This window comes from Aedes aegypti, chromosome 3 (genome assembly GCF_002204515.2).
Source record: "Aedes aegypti strain LVP_AGWG chromosome 3, AaegL5.0 Primary Assembly, whole genome shotgun sequence".
Lineage (NCBI taxonomy): Eukaryota > Metazoa > Arthropoda > Insecta > Diptera > Culicidae > Aedes > Aedes aegypti.
In genome coordinates this window covers 20533467-20546999 of record NC_035109.1, presented here as the reverse complement: position 1 = coordinate 20546999, position 13533 = coordinate 20533467, and the positions used below count along the sequence as shown (strand labels likewise).

General features: G+C 39.8%; 1 protein-coding gene across 1 annotated transcript in view; it reads left to right on the top strand.

Annotated features, from left to right (window-relative positions):
• The first annotated feature begins 2285 nt into the window (after nucleotides 1-2285).
• Nucleotides 2286-13533, top strand: part of LOC5566756 (hemicentin-2) — a 161263-nt gene continuing 150015 nt past the window's right edge. Inside the window, exon 1 of the mRNA XM_021851256.1 lies at nucleotides 2286-2986. The gene's annotated coding sequence lies outside the window, so the exon portion shown is untranslated. The remainder of the gene's footprint in view (nucleotides 2987-13533) is intronic.

Genomic DNA, 13533 nt, shown 5'->3' with positions numbered 1-13533 from the left:
CAGGAGAAGAATCCACAAGTGTTTATAGAAATAGAAAAAGAACCCAAATGAGAAAAGGTCAGAAAAATCTTAAGAAAGTGGGTGAAGTAGGATGAAAGGTAAATATCAAGGATAGATGAGAGAAAGGGAGAAGAAAAAATGAATCAGAGTTTGAAAAGGCAACTCAAGTGTTTTCCTGAATTTCGCGATTTAGTATGGATAAGTGTGCCGACCGTTGAGATGAAATCTCATAAGTTTTTACAGGGACGGACCTGGTGTAGTGGTTATAACACACGCCTCTCACGTTGAGGACCTGGGATTGAATCCCAACCCCGAGAAAGTCACTTTAAATATCAGTGACGACTTCCTTCGCAAAAGAATTAAAGCTTTTGGTCTCAAGATGAACCAGACCAGACTTAAAATCTCGTTAATAAAGATAGCGAAACCTTCTGTGGAAAATAACCGTCATCGTTTTACAAATGATCAAAACTAAGGATGGAAAAAATCTACGAGGGCCGTCGTTCTTGAAACAGTTTACCGGAAAATGATAAACTTTGTTCACGATGATTGTATGAGCCCACATGAGTGTAAACCTTGTAGATTTTTCGTCAAGACATTACTGGTTACGTTCGTTGATCTGAATACCTAGGTTCAACGCAGTTCTTGAATAACCCTAGAATGCCGTTGGGCTCCAAACTTAATAGAATATGTTTGTTTGATTCTGTTTGTTCATTAGCCTTGGTGTTCAAGTTTGCTTATTCATTAACATTCGAAAGATTACTGGTTACGCGTGTAAAAGCATAGGTCTTCACTCAAAGACGTTTCTGGAAAAATTTTAACAATTGTTTATTTCTAATTTAAATTCGAGCTTCTTTGAGTTTAAATCTTGTTCATTAGAGTCAAGAAAATCACTGGTTATTCATTTAGATTTTAAGTTCTAAATTCAAAGGAGTTCTTGGATAACCGTAGATAGGCGTTGAATTGAAAACATAATAGATCATAGTTGTTAGATCTTATGTGAGCATTAATTGTAATGATAAAACTCCAGATGATCACTGGCTATTCGCCAAGGATATAGCCACCAAGACGTACCTCATATCATGATATCGCTACCAAGCACAATTTCGTTATTACGTGTTCTAAACATAAATAAGTATGTGCCAAACAAAAATGCGTTGCGAATTAAAAATTTATATTATAGTGTTTTCAGAATAGCTGAACCAATCCCGGCATCGGAAAGATTCGCTTACAATCATGACGAGTAACCGTCAACAGCAACTACTAGTCATCTTAAAGCCCTCCTGAAACCGAAGCACTCTGAGTTGAATAAATGATAAAATTTGGATTCAAGTAAAAGTTTCTGGAACGAATGTAACATTATGCTGATTTGCTTTGCTGATGGCTCCCTATATCCGATGTACACGGTTACTCATGTATCTCATCCATATCTATTGTATCATCGCTCAATTCATCCCTTCCCAAATCCCAATCGCTAGTTTACAAACTTTCACACTTCATTGAAAGCATAGCTCGTTGCCACCCCACTATTCCAATTTCCAACACAGTTCCAATTTGGTTTTTCACACCACTCTGAAAACTCTCATCCATCTACTCATTGAATTCGTTTGCCTCCCTCGTATCGCAGTCCTCCTCTCTATTTGAACTTCCTTATCTGATGCCTGTGCATCGACAATCACACACGTTATCCTACCACAACAACGCCCGCTTTGTACCGTCCGCCCAACCTAGTCCTTCACCCCCACCACCCATCAGTTGCATACCTTCAGGCGATACCCAGGTCATACATAACCACCGCAAAAGTGGCGGAATGAACTCTACCCCAGCATGTTTCGCTATTCGCAACACATTTTTTATTACCCCTCGCACGCTGCCAGAACTTCCCCTCGGTGCGGCCGCCTTGTCACGTTCCCGTTACCGAAGGTCGCCCCGGATGCGTTTCCTCGTTGTATAGAAAAACAAAAGCAAGGGAGAATCAAAAACAGTTCCTCGTCCACCTTGGTTTCCCTCTGAACCGCCAAAGGACTTCGCAGAGCTTTTTCCCGGCGGTTGTACGCATGTCCGCAAGCCTGCAGAACCCAGCAGAGGCGTTACGCGCGTTACGTTTTGATTGTCTCGGAAGATGGCGTTTCGAGTGTTTGTTGTTCGGCTGCCAGGATACCGAAGTTTGACAGGTTTCTCACCGCATGCTAGGATCTACCAAGCAGCAATGAGATAACGAGAGCGGTGAAGTTGGCGCTCTGGACTTCGGCGAGGGATTTTGGATGGTTGGAAAATTCGCTCCCTGCTCGGGAGATCAGTGGCGAGCCTAGCGTGGCCCAGTCAAAGCCAACTGTGTCAAACGGTGCGGGCGTGCGAAAAAGTAGGCGCTGCGTTTCTCGTAGGTCAGTGCGTGCCAGAGTAATTTATTTGGGAAAGTAATATAAAAAAGAAGAGGTGCTGAAGGAGCGGTGCGTGACAGCAGAATTCTTTGGGGTTCTTGAGGGACCTCAGTAGCTAGATTTTTTGGCAGTGATTGTTCAAGTGCAAGTGTCAACAGAAACACGGATCAAAGATTACGAAGATCCTTTGGTGGCATCTGGGCGGAATCAAGCAAGTGGGTGGAAACGTTTTCGCTGTGTTTGTGCTTTGAAGAGTGGAAAATGTATGAGCGGTAAAAGGGGGAAGAAGCATCCGGTCGGAAAGATTGAAATCGATACTCAGGTGGATGATTGGAGTTGAAAACCACGCTCGACGAAGGTGTTGCACTGGATTTTACGTGTGTTTGTTCGGCAGACTCCTTCTGGTGAAATCAGACAGAAAGAATGCGGAAAATGTTGCATCCGGGGCGTCTGATGCCTGATTGCGGAAGACTCAGATCCGTCGTCGACAAATATCAGCTTTCGTTCGAACGAGAAATCGAACCTTCCCTAATGGACTAGAAGACACAGAAAAAGACGCAGGAAGAGACGGTAAAGACAGTCGGCGCAACTGGGTGGCAGAAAGAAAGGTAAGTGTTGTTTCACGTGGAGATTGAAAATCGTGCTAGATTGAACTGTTGTGACGTCTGTCTTGCGTGCTGCACCTTGGGGAGTCTCGCTGTAGGATGGATGTCGTGATGCGGGCTGGATCGATTTGCTGTTTTCTGTTTTTGCACTCCGCCATCGATTACCTTCTGTTCAATAATGGTAGATGGTGAGCAGGAGGAAGAATGGAAGCGTTTGGTTTCGAGGATTCTTCTGAAATCTCCATGGAGTCGATCAACCGTGGGAAGGTATTTCCAATTACGTATTCTACATGCGGGTCATCGGTGCAGGTATCTAGTAATCATGATGAGCAAATTCCAGGAACTAGATTGAATTGAATGATCTCTTATTTGTGAATGGATTATTATTGTTTCCCGGATAATCATAATACTCATAGGGTAGAAGTACCAATTATTGCTATTGCACTAATTATGGCAATAGTGGAAACAACAAGCGATTTATATCTATATATTTTTAAACTAGACAGTTGTGGCTTATTTTCTTAGACGATGCCCACCGCGTTCATAGATGCGTGCATAAAATGAATACGCAAAGCGGTTCTATTTTAGCTATTCTTTCATTTCTGCACCGATCGTTGATTGTTAGAGTAGGGGAACTGGGGGTAATAAGCCCATAGGGGGCAAAACGCGCCACCCTCGATTTGGACGAACGATGTGTTTTAGAATGTTTTTTTCTATCCTAGATCATAGAAAATGGATAAAAATGCTTCTATTTATATATATGTTTATGTGTTTTTCCCAAAAATATCGTTATAAACGTATAAAAACATTTTTCGTCGTTTTCGTTGCAATTTTGTGCGATTTTCAAGCTCATTTTTTAGGTCGATAAATAACCAAATTTTTAAAACTATCGCCGAGAGCCAACTTGTGCACTGTCATAGTTTGTATTACATGCAAAAAATATGTTAAATTTGTCCTAAGAAAGCTTTACGAAGGACCTAAACTTTAATCAACTCTGGGGGCAAAACACCCACCCCTATTTTATAACACCAAAACAGCCGTTTGAATTCAAATTCTACCAAACGTAATGCCACGTTGAAGTTACGCACAAATTGGAACCTTACAAATGTACATTTTTCGCATCAGCATGTATGCTATTATGGCTATTATTGAACAACTAGCCTACCCAACGTGGCTAGCCACGTTCCAACGGAATTTTATAGCGAAGAGCTATGCATAATCTTTCAAAGCGCATGACGCTAATGACCGCAAAAGCGCCTAAATTTATGCTTCGACCATACTTCATGGGAGCACGTGGCCCTAATGCTGTTGTAATGTTCTAATCTGAAATAGTCTTGAATGCTGTTTGTAGTGTTTCATCTGTTGTGACACATTTCAAAGTTCCAGAAGATTCTATGAATTGAGAAGTAGAATCTTGCTGAAACTTCTACAATATTCAGCTGAATAGCTGTTGCAATGCTATATAATTTATTATCAACTTGCAAAATCACACTTGTGATGAAGTGACCATCGACTTATGGAAGTATCGAGTCATGGAACGGGAATAGTTTGTAAAAATGTTCACAAGGAGTATAAAAGTAACAATACAATTTGGTTTTTAGTATGCATCCATGAGACGATATCAAGTTATTGAACATCGGCTAATGGAGGTTTCACTGGAAATACGGAAAAAAACTCGAATATTTGGCGCACTTTCATCTCATTCATGTTTATCTTGTCTGTATGTACATGTCGAATTCGTTTTTAAATCTGAGTTGGATCTGGCGAAGCCCGTTCTGAATCTTATTTTCAACACCAGCCCGATTCCAATTCGACCGCACTACAATCTGCTTGAAGTTGGTTTGTTTACCTTTTAATCACCGACCAAGTTCCTACTACACTGTAAAAAACAATGTTCCAGAAAACTCTAGAATATGCTGTTGTAGTGCTCCTCAATTTGTAATTGTAATGTTCTAATATTAAAATTGACTGTTATAATGATTTATCATTGCTGTTGTAGTGCACAATGAAACTTTTCGGTGAAACATTTCAAAGCGTTACTGACAGAAAGACAACTCTGGGATATTATATATATGATAACATCTGAACAAACGCCCGGATGTATGCAACCTATAAACAAGCATGATTGTGTGCGTACGTTTACAGAACGGCTAACGCCGGACTGAAGCGGGGCATTTTACCCCGCAAAACAATGCATATGCAGTTAAGCAAGCATTTTTTTAAAATTAATTTATAAACCCCAGAAAAGCTAAAATGGATAGCTGTTTCTACTATTTGAAAGAAAACATGTTTGTTTATCCGACCATAACTAAAAAAGAGCATAAGACAATGTTTTTCACATCTAAAATCGCTGTTTTCCTTAACGTGGGCAAACTACCCCCAGTCCCCCTACGACCCTGTTTACGCACCGGTAGTTGCTATTCTTGCTTATCATTATTGACAGCTACAGTGTTTGTTCCGCATTGTTTGGACGTTTAGACAAAAAGTATCGCTAATGAATTCCTTTAGTTATTTCCACCAGGAATTCCACCGGAATTTTCTTCAGTAATTCATCCGGTGATTTTTTTCAAAAACAGTCCTCCAGGGATGTCCCATGAACTCCTCTTAAGGTTTCCTCTCCGGGGTCGAGGATTTCCTCCATGGAGTTCCACCAAAAAATCCTCCGGAGATTTGTTTTTCAAGAACTCTTCCGGGAACTTTTTTTGAAGCTCCACCGGGAATTCCTTAGGATTTTCTCCATAATTCGTCCTGATTTTTTTTTTCGAAATATCTCCAGAATTTTCCAGAGTTCCTCAAGTACAGGCAAACCTCCATGAATCGATTACTGAAGTTCCCATCGACTCATAGAATAGAAATGCTTTTGAAAGTTGATTGAGAGGACCATCATAGTAAACATGAAATGGAATTGTTCTGAAGTTGCTTCGAATAATTCACTACATTCCCTCCGGGAGTTTGTCCATAGTTCCTCAGAAAATTTCTCAAAAGTTTCTCCGGGAATTTCTCTAGACTTCTTCTGGGGATTCCTCTAAAAATTATTCCGGAGTTCCATCGGCAATTCTTCTGGATATCATCCAGCAATTCCTCGGAACGTCCTCTGGATTCCACCGGCAATTCTTCTAGATTTCTTCCAGAAATTCCTCCAGCGATTCATTTGGATTTCTTGAAAGTTCCTCCGGAGTTTCTTTCCAACTGTGGGTATTTGAATTTTCTCCTTAGTTTCTCCAGGAATTTCTTCTACGCTCTTCAAGCAACTACTCCGGTGTTTCTCTAGAAACGCTTCCGGACTTCCTCCAATAACGCATCCAGAGTTTCTCCAGGAACACCTCCTAAGTTTCTCCATGAATTGCTTTGTAGTTACTCCAGGATTTCCTTTGGAGATTTTCTAGGGTTTTGTCTTAAATTTCTACAGGAATTCCTTTAGAGTTTCTTCGGAGCTTCACCGGTGATTCCTCCTGAGTTGCCCTAGAAATTCCTCTGGAGTTCTTTCAGCAATTCTTTTGGATTTATCCAGCATATGCTTCGAGGTTTCTTCAAAGCTTCAGGAAGAACTCCGGAGAAATTTCTGAAGGAACGCCGGAAGAATTGTTAGAGGACCTACAGAGGAATTCATGGGGGAAAACCGGAAAATTCCTTGAGGAATACCCGAAGAACTACGCAACAATTCTAAAGGAGCTACGAAGGAAATCCAAAGTACTTCCCGGTGGAACTTTGGAGGAACTTCGGAGGATATGCTGGATTTCATCCAGAAGAATTGCTGAAGAACTCCTAAAGAATTTCTGGAACAACTCAGGAGGAATGAACGGTGAAGCACCGAAGGAATACCCAGAGATATTTAAAGAAATTCCTGTAGGAAGTCTGGACAAAATCCTACAGAATCTAAAAAAAAAAAATCCTAGAAAAACTATGGAGGAACTCCGGATGTGTTTCTGGAGGAACTCTGGAGGCGTTTCTAGAGAAACTTCGGGGTAATTGCTTGACTAACTCTAGAGATATTCCTGGAGAAACTAAGAAGGAAATTCGAAGGAGTTCCTGGTGGAGCTTCAAAAGAATTTCCGGAGGAATTCTTGGAGAATATCTCCAAAGGAAATCCCCGCATTATTTCTTGGAGGGAACTCTCGGAAAAGTTCTTGGGAGAAATCCCCGGGGGCATTCCTGAAGGAAATCCTCTAAGTAATTCCTGGAAAAAATCTTCGGAAAAAATCCTGTTGCAAATTTTCCAAGAACTACCTGGAGAAAATTTTCAGAAAGTGGGCTTCGTGGCCTTGCGGTTAGCGGCGTCAGTCGTCTAGGCGTATTGTGCCACGGGGTGTGGGTTCGATTCCCGCTCCAGTCGGTGAAAACTTTTCGTCAAACGAAAAATTCATCGCTGGGCTACTGGGTGTTTCGTGTTGTCCGTTGCCTAATGTTAGTGATCGTTCAGTCTGTGCAGCGATCCTATAACATTTCCCCGAATACCATTACCCCGAAAACCATCACCCCGAAAGTCAATACCCCGAATGGTCAAGTACCCCGAAAACCAATACCCCGAAAACCATTACCCCGAATAGTCCGTTACCCCGAATACCATTTCCCCGAATGGACCATAACCCCGAATTTTCTTGGCACGAAAAATTGAAGAACCGACAAATGAATCCCATATACCTATTTCATAGAATTTTGATTTTCATTTGAATTCATGTTCTCCATATTATCAAAGATTTATTATTCTTTTAATCAACAGCTATTCTTCATGAGCCAAGTGAGAACCCAAATTTTACTCACAGGCGTGTACTTGATTTTGTGAGAATGATTGTGTTCAAAGCAATAAATCATTTTTCGAACTGATGATAATGCTGACATGTTAATATTAGAGACCTTTCCCGCCTTCTTTCAAAAGCGTTATATTATTTGGTAATGCATAATTATATTTTTATATTGCTGGAGGCAATGTGAGTTCAACATATTCTAAAATGTCATTAGTATATGGTTTGAAAAATGTCAGATGAAAATGTTAACTGATATTAAACTGACCACTACGTACTTTTGACGTATCGCTAAAGAACAGCCTATGATAAAAGAAGAAAAAATCGCTGTTGAAAGCGTAAATAATTATGATGCCAACAATCACATTGCTAGTGCAACTTCCGAAAGAATAGCCGATAACAAGACAAGATGTAATACAGACAAGTAATGCAGGGGCTTATTTTCATTTATTTTTTGAAGTCACTGTCAACTTCGAATTTCGCTCAAGACAATTTTGTCAGTCGATTTTTTTTACCGCTATCGCTCAAACTTCAACTCAAACGGTACATATCGAAAGAACAGCCTATAACTCAATGAAGAGAAAATCATTGATTAAAATTTTCACACTGCCATTATACAACCTCGAAAGAACAGCCGATGATTGAAAGAATAAAAAATCACTAATAGGAATAGTAGTAGTTACTAAGCCGAAAACTTTAAGGCTCAAATTCGCGAGCTTCCTTGAAGAATTTCTTGAAGTGCATCACTGATTTTCGGGGAAGTGTCGTATTAGGGGAACTGATTTTCGGGGTAATTTACCATTCGGGGTAATGGTTTTCGGGGTAATGTGTCATTCGGGGTAACGTCGCATTCGGGGTAATGGTTTTCGGGGTACTGGTTTTCGGGGAGATGGTTTTCGGGGTAATGGTATTCGGGGAAGTGTTATAGGACCTGTGCAGCATATGTGCTGAAGACGGTGTAAATTGTCTTCTTCTTCTTAAAAAAATCCCCGAAATAATTTCTGAAGAAAATCTGAATTCTGAAGAAATATCCTTATGATTTTTTTGGGTGAAATACCCAGAGGAAATTCTGGACGAAGTCCCCTGAGAGATTGCTATTGGAAATCCCCTTGGTAATTCCTAGAGCAAATCGCCAGGGAAGTTTCTGGAGGAAATGCTCAGGGGAATTCCTGGACCAATCTCCGGAGGTGCATCTGGAGGATATTCCCGAAGCAATTCCTGGAGGAAAGCACAAAAGAATTTCTGGACAAAATCCCCGTAGGAATTGTCATTGAAAGTCCTTTGGGGAATCCCTGGAGAAAATTCTCAATAGAGGTCTTGACGAACATCCCCGAAGGAATTTCTATTTGATATTCTCGGAGAAATTCCTGGAGTAAATTCCCAGAGGAATTCTATAAAACAATCTCCTGAGGATTTTTTTAAGAAAATCCCCAGGGAAATTTCTGGTACAAATCCCCGAAGGAATTGCTATTGGAGATCTTCTGAAGAATTTTTGAAGAAAATCCCCGGATGAGTTCTTGGGGGAATTCTCCGGAAGGAATGCCTGGAGCATATCGTCAAAGAAGTTTCTGGAAGATTTCCTGGACGAAATCTATGGAGGAGTTTCTGGACGAAATTACCAGCAGAATTCCTGGAGGATATCCCAGGAGAAGTTTCGAGAAGAAAAAATTCTCTAAAAAAATCCCAGAAACAATTTTTGAAGAAAATTCTCAGAGGAACTTCTCAATGAATTTCTGGACGAAATCCCCAGAGAAAATCCTGCACGAAATGTCCGGAGGAATTGCTATTGGAAATTCCCTGAGGAATTCCTGGAGTAAATCCCGTGAGGAACTACTATTGTAAATCCCCTGAGAAATTCCTGGCGAAAATTCTTAGAGGAGTTCTTGGGGATATTGCTGGAGTAATCCTTGAAATCCCCGGAGAAATTCCTGAAAAAAATCCCCGGATAAATTCCTGGTTGAAATCCCAAGAAAAATTCCTAATTCAAATCCCAAGAGAAATTCCTAAAGGAAATCTCCGGAAAAATTCTCTGAAAAAAATCATCGACTGATTTTTTGAAGACAATCCTGGACGAAATCCCCGGAGCAATTGCTATAGAAATCCCCAATTGAATTCCTGGAAAAAAATCTCCAAGAAGGTCTAGGAATACCCCCAGAGAGAAACCTTGAATTCTCGGAGAAATTCCTGGAGAAAACTCCCTGAGGAGGATTTGGGGAAATCGCCGAAGGAATCCTCGAAACCCCTAGAGAAATTCTAGAAAAAAAAAATCCTGGAGAGAATTCTCGAATGAATTCCTGGTTTAAATCCTAAGAGAAATTCTCGGAGGAAATCTACGGAAAAATTCTCTGAAAAAATTCCCGAATGTTTTTCTGAAGAAAATCATCCTAGAGAAAATCCTGAACCAAATCACCTTAGAAAAATCTCCGGAGGTATATCTGGAGAAAATCCCCGGCGGAATTCCTGGACGAAACCCCCGGAAAAAATTGTGTATCAAATCATCGAAGAAATTTCTTGAGAAAATCCCAAAAGGAATTTCTGCACGAAATCCACGGATAAATTTCTGAAGAAAATATATACCCGATGGGATACCTGGAGCGAGTCTCCGGAGAAATTCTTGCAGCAAATCTCCGGATGAATGCCTGAAAGACTGCACGTCACTTTGTTTTGAAGAATAGCAACGGTTGGATCGGTTGGATAGCGTTGCCAAATATACAAACGCACTGTTAACCGACAGGGTGGGTTGCTGTTTCCCATACGTGTTTAGCAACGACCGGTGCAATGTCGCGTTATGATGGTCGTTAGCAATTTGTGTAATAAAACTATTTGTTTCAATTGGTATTTAAGCCTAGATAAGAACATTCGTTCAGCACTCTGTGAAAAACGAACATTTATATACATTGCATCACGCAATTTATGCTTTCGTCCACGTACCGGAGTTTATGTTTTCGTCCAGTAAAACTAATTTAATGGTCGTTGCCTAGTGAGTATAAATGAACAAATTAATCTGTTGAGTAATCAAACCACCGTTTTCCACTAAAGAAGAGTGTATGAAGACCCAATCATGTCGATTCCCTGGAGGCGATTAGTTAATATTATATGTATAGTGTAATACAAGAAGTTACACCATTTCACAGGTGACTTCCATGACGAGACAGTACGGTAAGGCATTATCTTCAAGTTTTGTACTCAACTACTTGTATTATCCAACCATACGTTTGAGAATGTTAGCTTTAGTAGCTTTCATGGCAGAGAGGCTGGTTTAGTAGGGTGATGTGCTAGTATCCATCGTATTAAGCATTGATCAGTATGAACTGCAATTTTCTAGTATTGCAGTGAATGATGCTGATACAAATCAATGCCAAACAATTCTTTCTCAAAACAGCTTTAGCATTGCACAATAAGATTTTTGATAAATCTTGATCTCTTTTATGAAATAAAGCAAATACAATGCATCTTGCCGTATTATCAATCCGTCGTATCGTTTTCAATTCTGTCGCGATTAGTTTCCAGATTCGTCTCACAACTTACGGCTCTCTGTGATATATTGAGTGGTCAAAACACAACATTTCAACGCTATAATAAAATGTTTTACTAGAATATATAGGTCTACGGGCATCTCGCATCATTCCTTCAGCATGATGGAATATACTAATTTCCTTTAAAATTCATTGTTCGTCATTAAAATTCTGCTCAAACATATGAACACAATTAATTTTGACCGTACAATTATGGTATTTGCTCACAGTGCAGCGAAAACAACACAATCCAACGAACCGTATTTTTACGTCGAGCATCGCGCACACATTGATGCGCACAAGCTTGTTTTTCTCAGTACGACGGAATGAACTTTGTTAACATTCTCAATTTTCCGCGGACGGTGAGGAAATTTCATAAAATTTCGTGAATTATAGAACATTTACGGCATGTGATTGGAATGAAATCCTTCAATGAAGAGGTACGAAGGTTTTCCATAGTGAAAATATGTGCCTGGCGAAGTAAGTCACACAGGGGGCGAGAAGAAACTTGTATCATAAAGTGGTGTGACTTGAGTCGATCGTTTGGCATTTCTTCCAAATCGTGTTCGTCTATGCAATTTCGGCGAAAAAGTGCAAAGTGGATAATTGAACTGAAGTTATTTAACGAAATACAGTACTTTTATTGCATATCTGGTGTACAAACCATGACAGCTTTCACAAAAATACACTTGGAAAATGATTCTATGTTGCAGGTTAGTTGGAATATTCGCCGTAGTGGAACATTTTAAGTTTGATACGACGAATAATAGCACTTATGACGAAGTAGAACGAAACCCTATTATTATTCGATTTTTGAGTCCTCGTTCTTTTTATTTTGCTCAAAATCGCGAATCGCGAACCGCGAAGGTAATGCGTCTTCAATAATGTTGTTATGCATCACATTTGATGATTTGACAAATTTCGGGATTTCTCGTTTCCCGGGATGAGCATAGACTTTTGTCCCGTATCCCGGGACGAGCAAAATGGCCGGGAAATTTTAGCTCCAGGTACAATGCACGGGTAGATCATAGCTAACGCCGTGCTGTTAAGGTGAAAAAGTTTCGAATCAACTTCATAGATTGCACTAAAACTTCAAAAGCACAAACCTTACGAAGAAGGTATCCAAAAACCGTGCACTTTTTATTATGGATATGTGCACTAGCAGAAAGCTTAAATAAGAATATCAGGAAAGTTTGCCAACTGTTTCTCCAGTTTAGCGCCTTTGAAAAAGTGAGTAGGGATACAATGACACCTCCACAGACTCCTCTAAGAATTCTTCCACAGATTCCACGAGAGATTCTTACGAGAAATCTCAAAAGAACTCCTCCAGGATTCCATCGAGGATTTCTCATGCTTTTTCTCCAAAGAATGTTTCACTTTTTCCAGGAACTCCTTCAAAAATTTCGTTACGGCTATTTCTCAAGGAAATTGTGTAAGAAAGTTCCACCACGAAATAATCCTGATTTTTTTTCTTCAAAAAACTCTTCTAAGGAGTTCAGTAGTTTCTTCAAAAATTTCACCTAGACATAGTTTAGACATTTTCCAGAAATTTCTCTAAGCATTCCTCCAGGGATCTCTCCGAGAACTCCTCTTGGAAATCTTCAAGAGTTTCACGAGGGTTGCCTTCAGAAATGCCTTCTAAAAAGTACTCCACTAAGGTTTCCTCATGAGAAACCTGCTGAGATTTTTAAAGGAATTTGTCCATCAATTCCCTCATGAGTTTCTCCAGAAGTTTTTTCAGGAATTTTTACAGGGTTTTCTTTAAGGACAAATTGTCAGGAAACAATTCAGATGTACTTTTGAAAACTTCTTTAGGTACTCACCAGGATTCCTCCACAAATTACTTCTGAAATTTCCCCGAGAAATCCTGTAAAAAAATTTCGTCAACATTTTCCATAGATATCTATGAAAATTGATAATGCTCAGCTACTTTAGACGCCTCTTAAGTGGTTTGCCGATCTCAATTAAATATTTTACTTTTCTATCTATGATATCCATGAGCTGTCCGGGATTCGAATCAAAGTGTCCGGAATATGAGGTTAAAGTAAGGAAGCGTTCGGAATAAGAATCATGAAAAGTCCACACATTTCTATTTATTTAAAATTATTCATGTTGCAGAATCAAAATCTTTATCCACCATTCAAAAGTTAATTATCTCGATGACGCGAAGGAACCATACAGAATGATTCAATTACCGTTTTGAATCATATTACGGATAGCTTCAAATTCTGGACATTCTATTTTTTATGGGAAACATTCCACACGAAATGTTTCGATTTTTGCTGCACAAAAA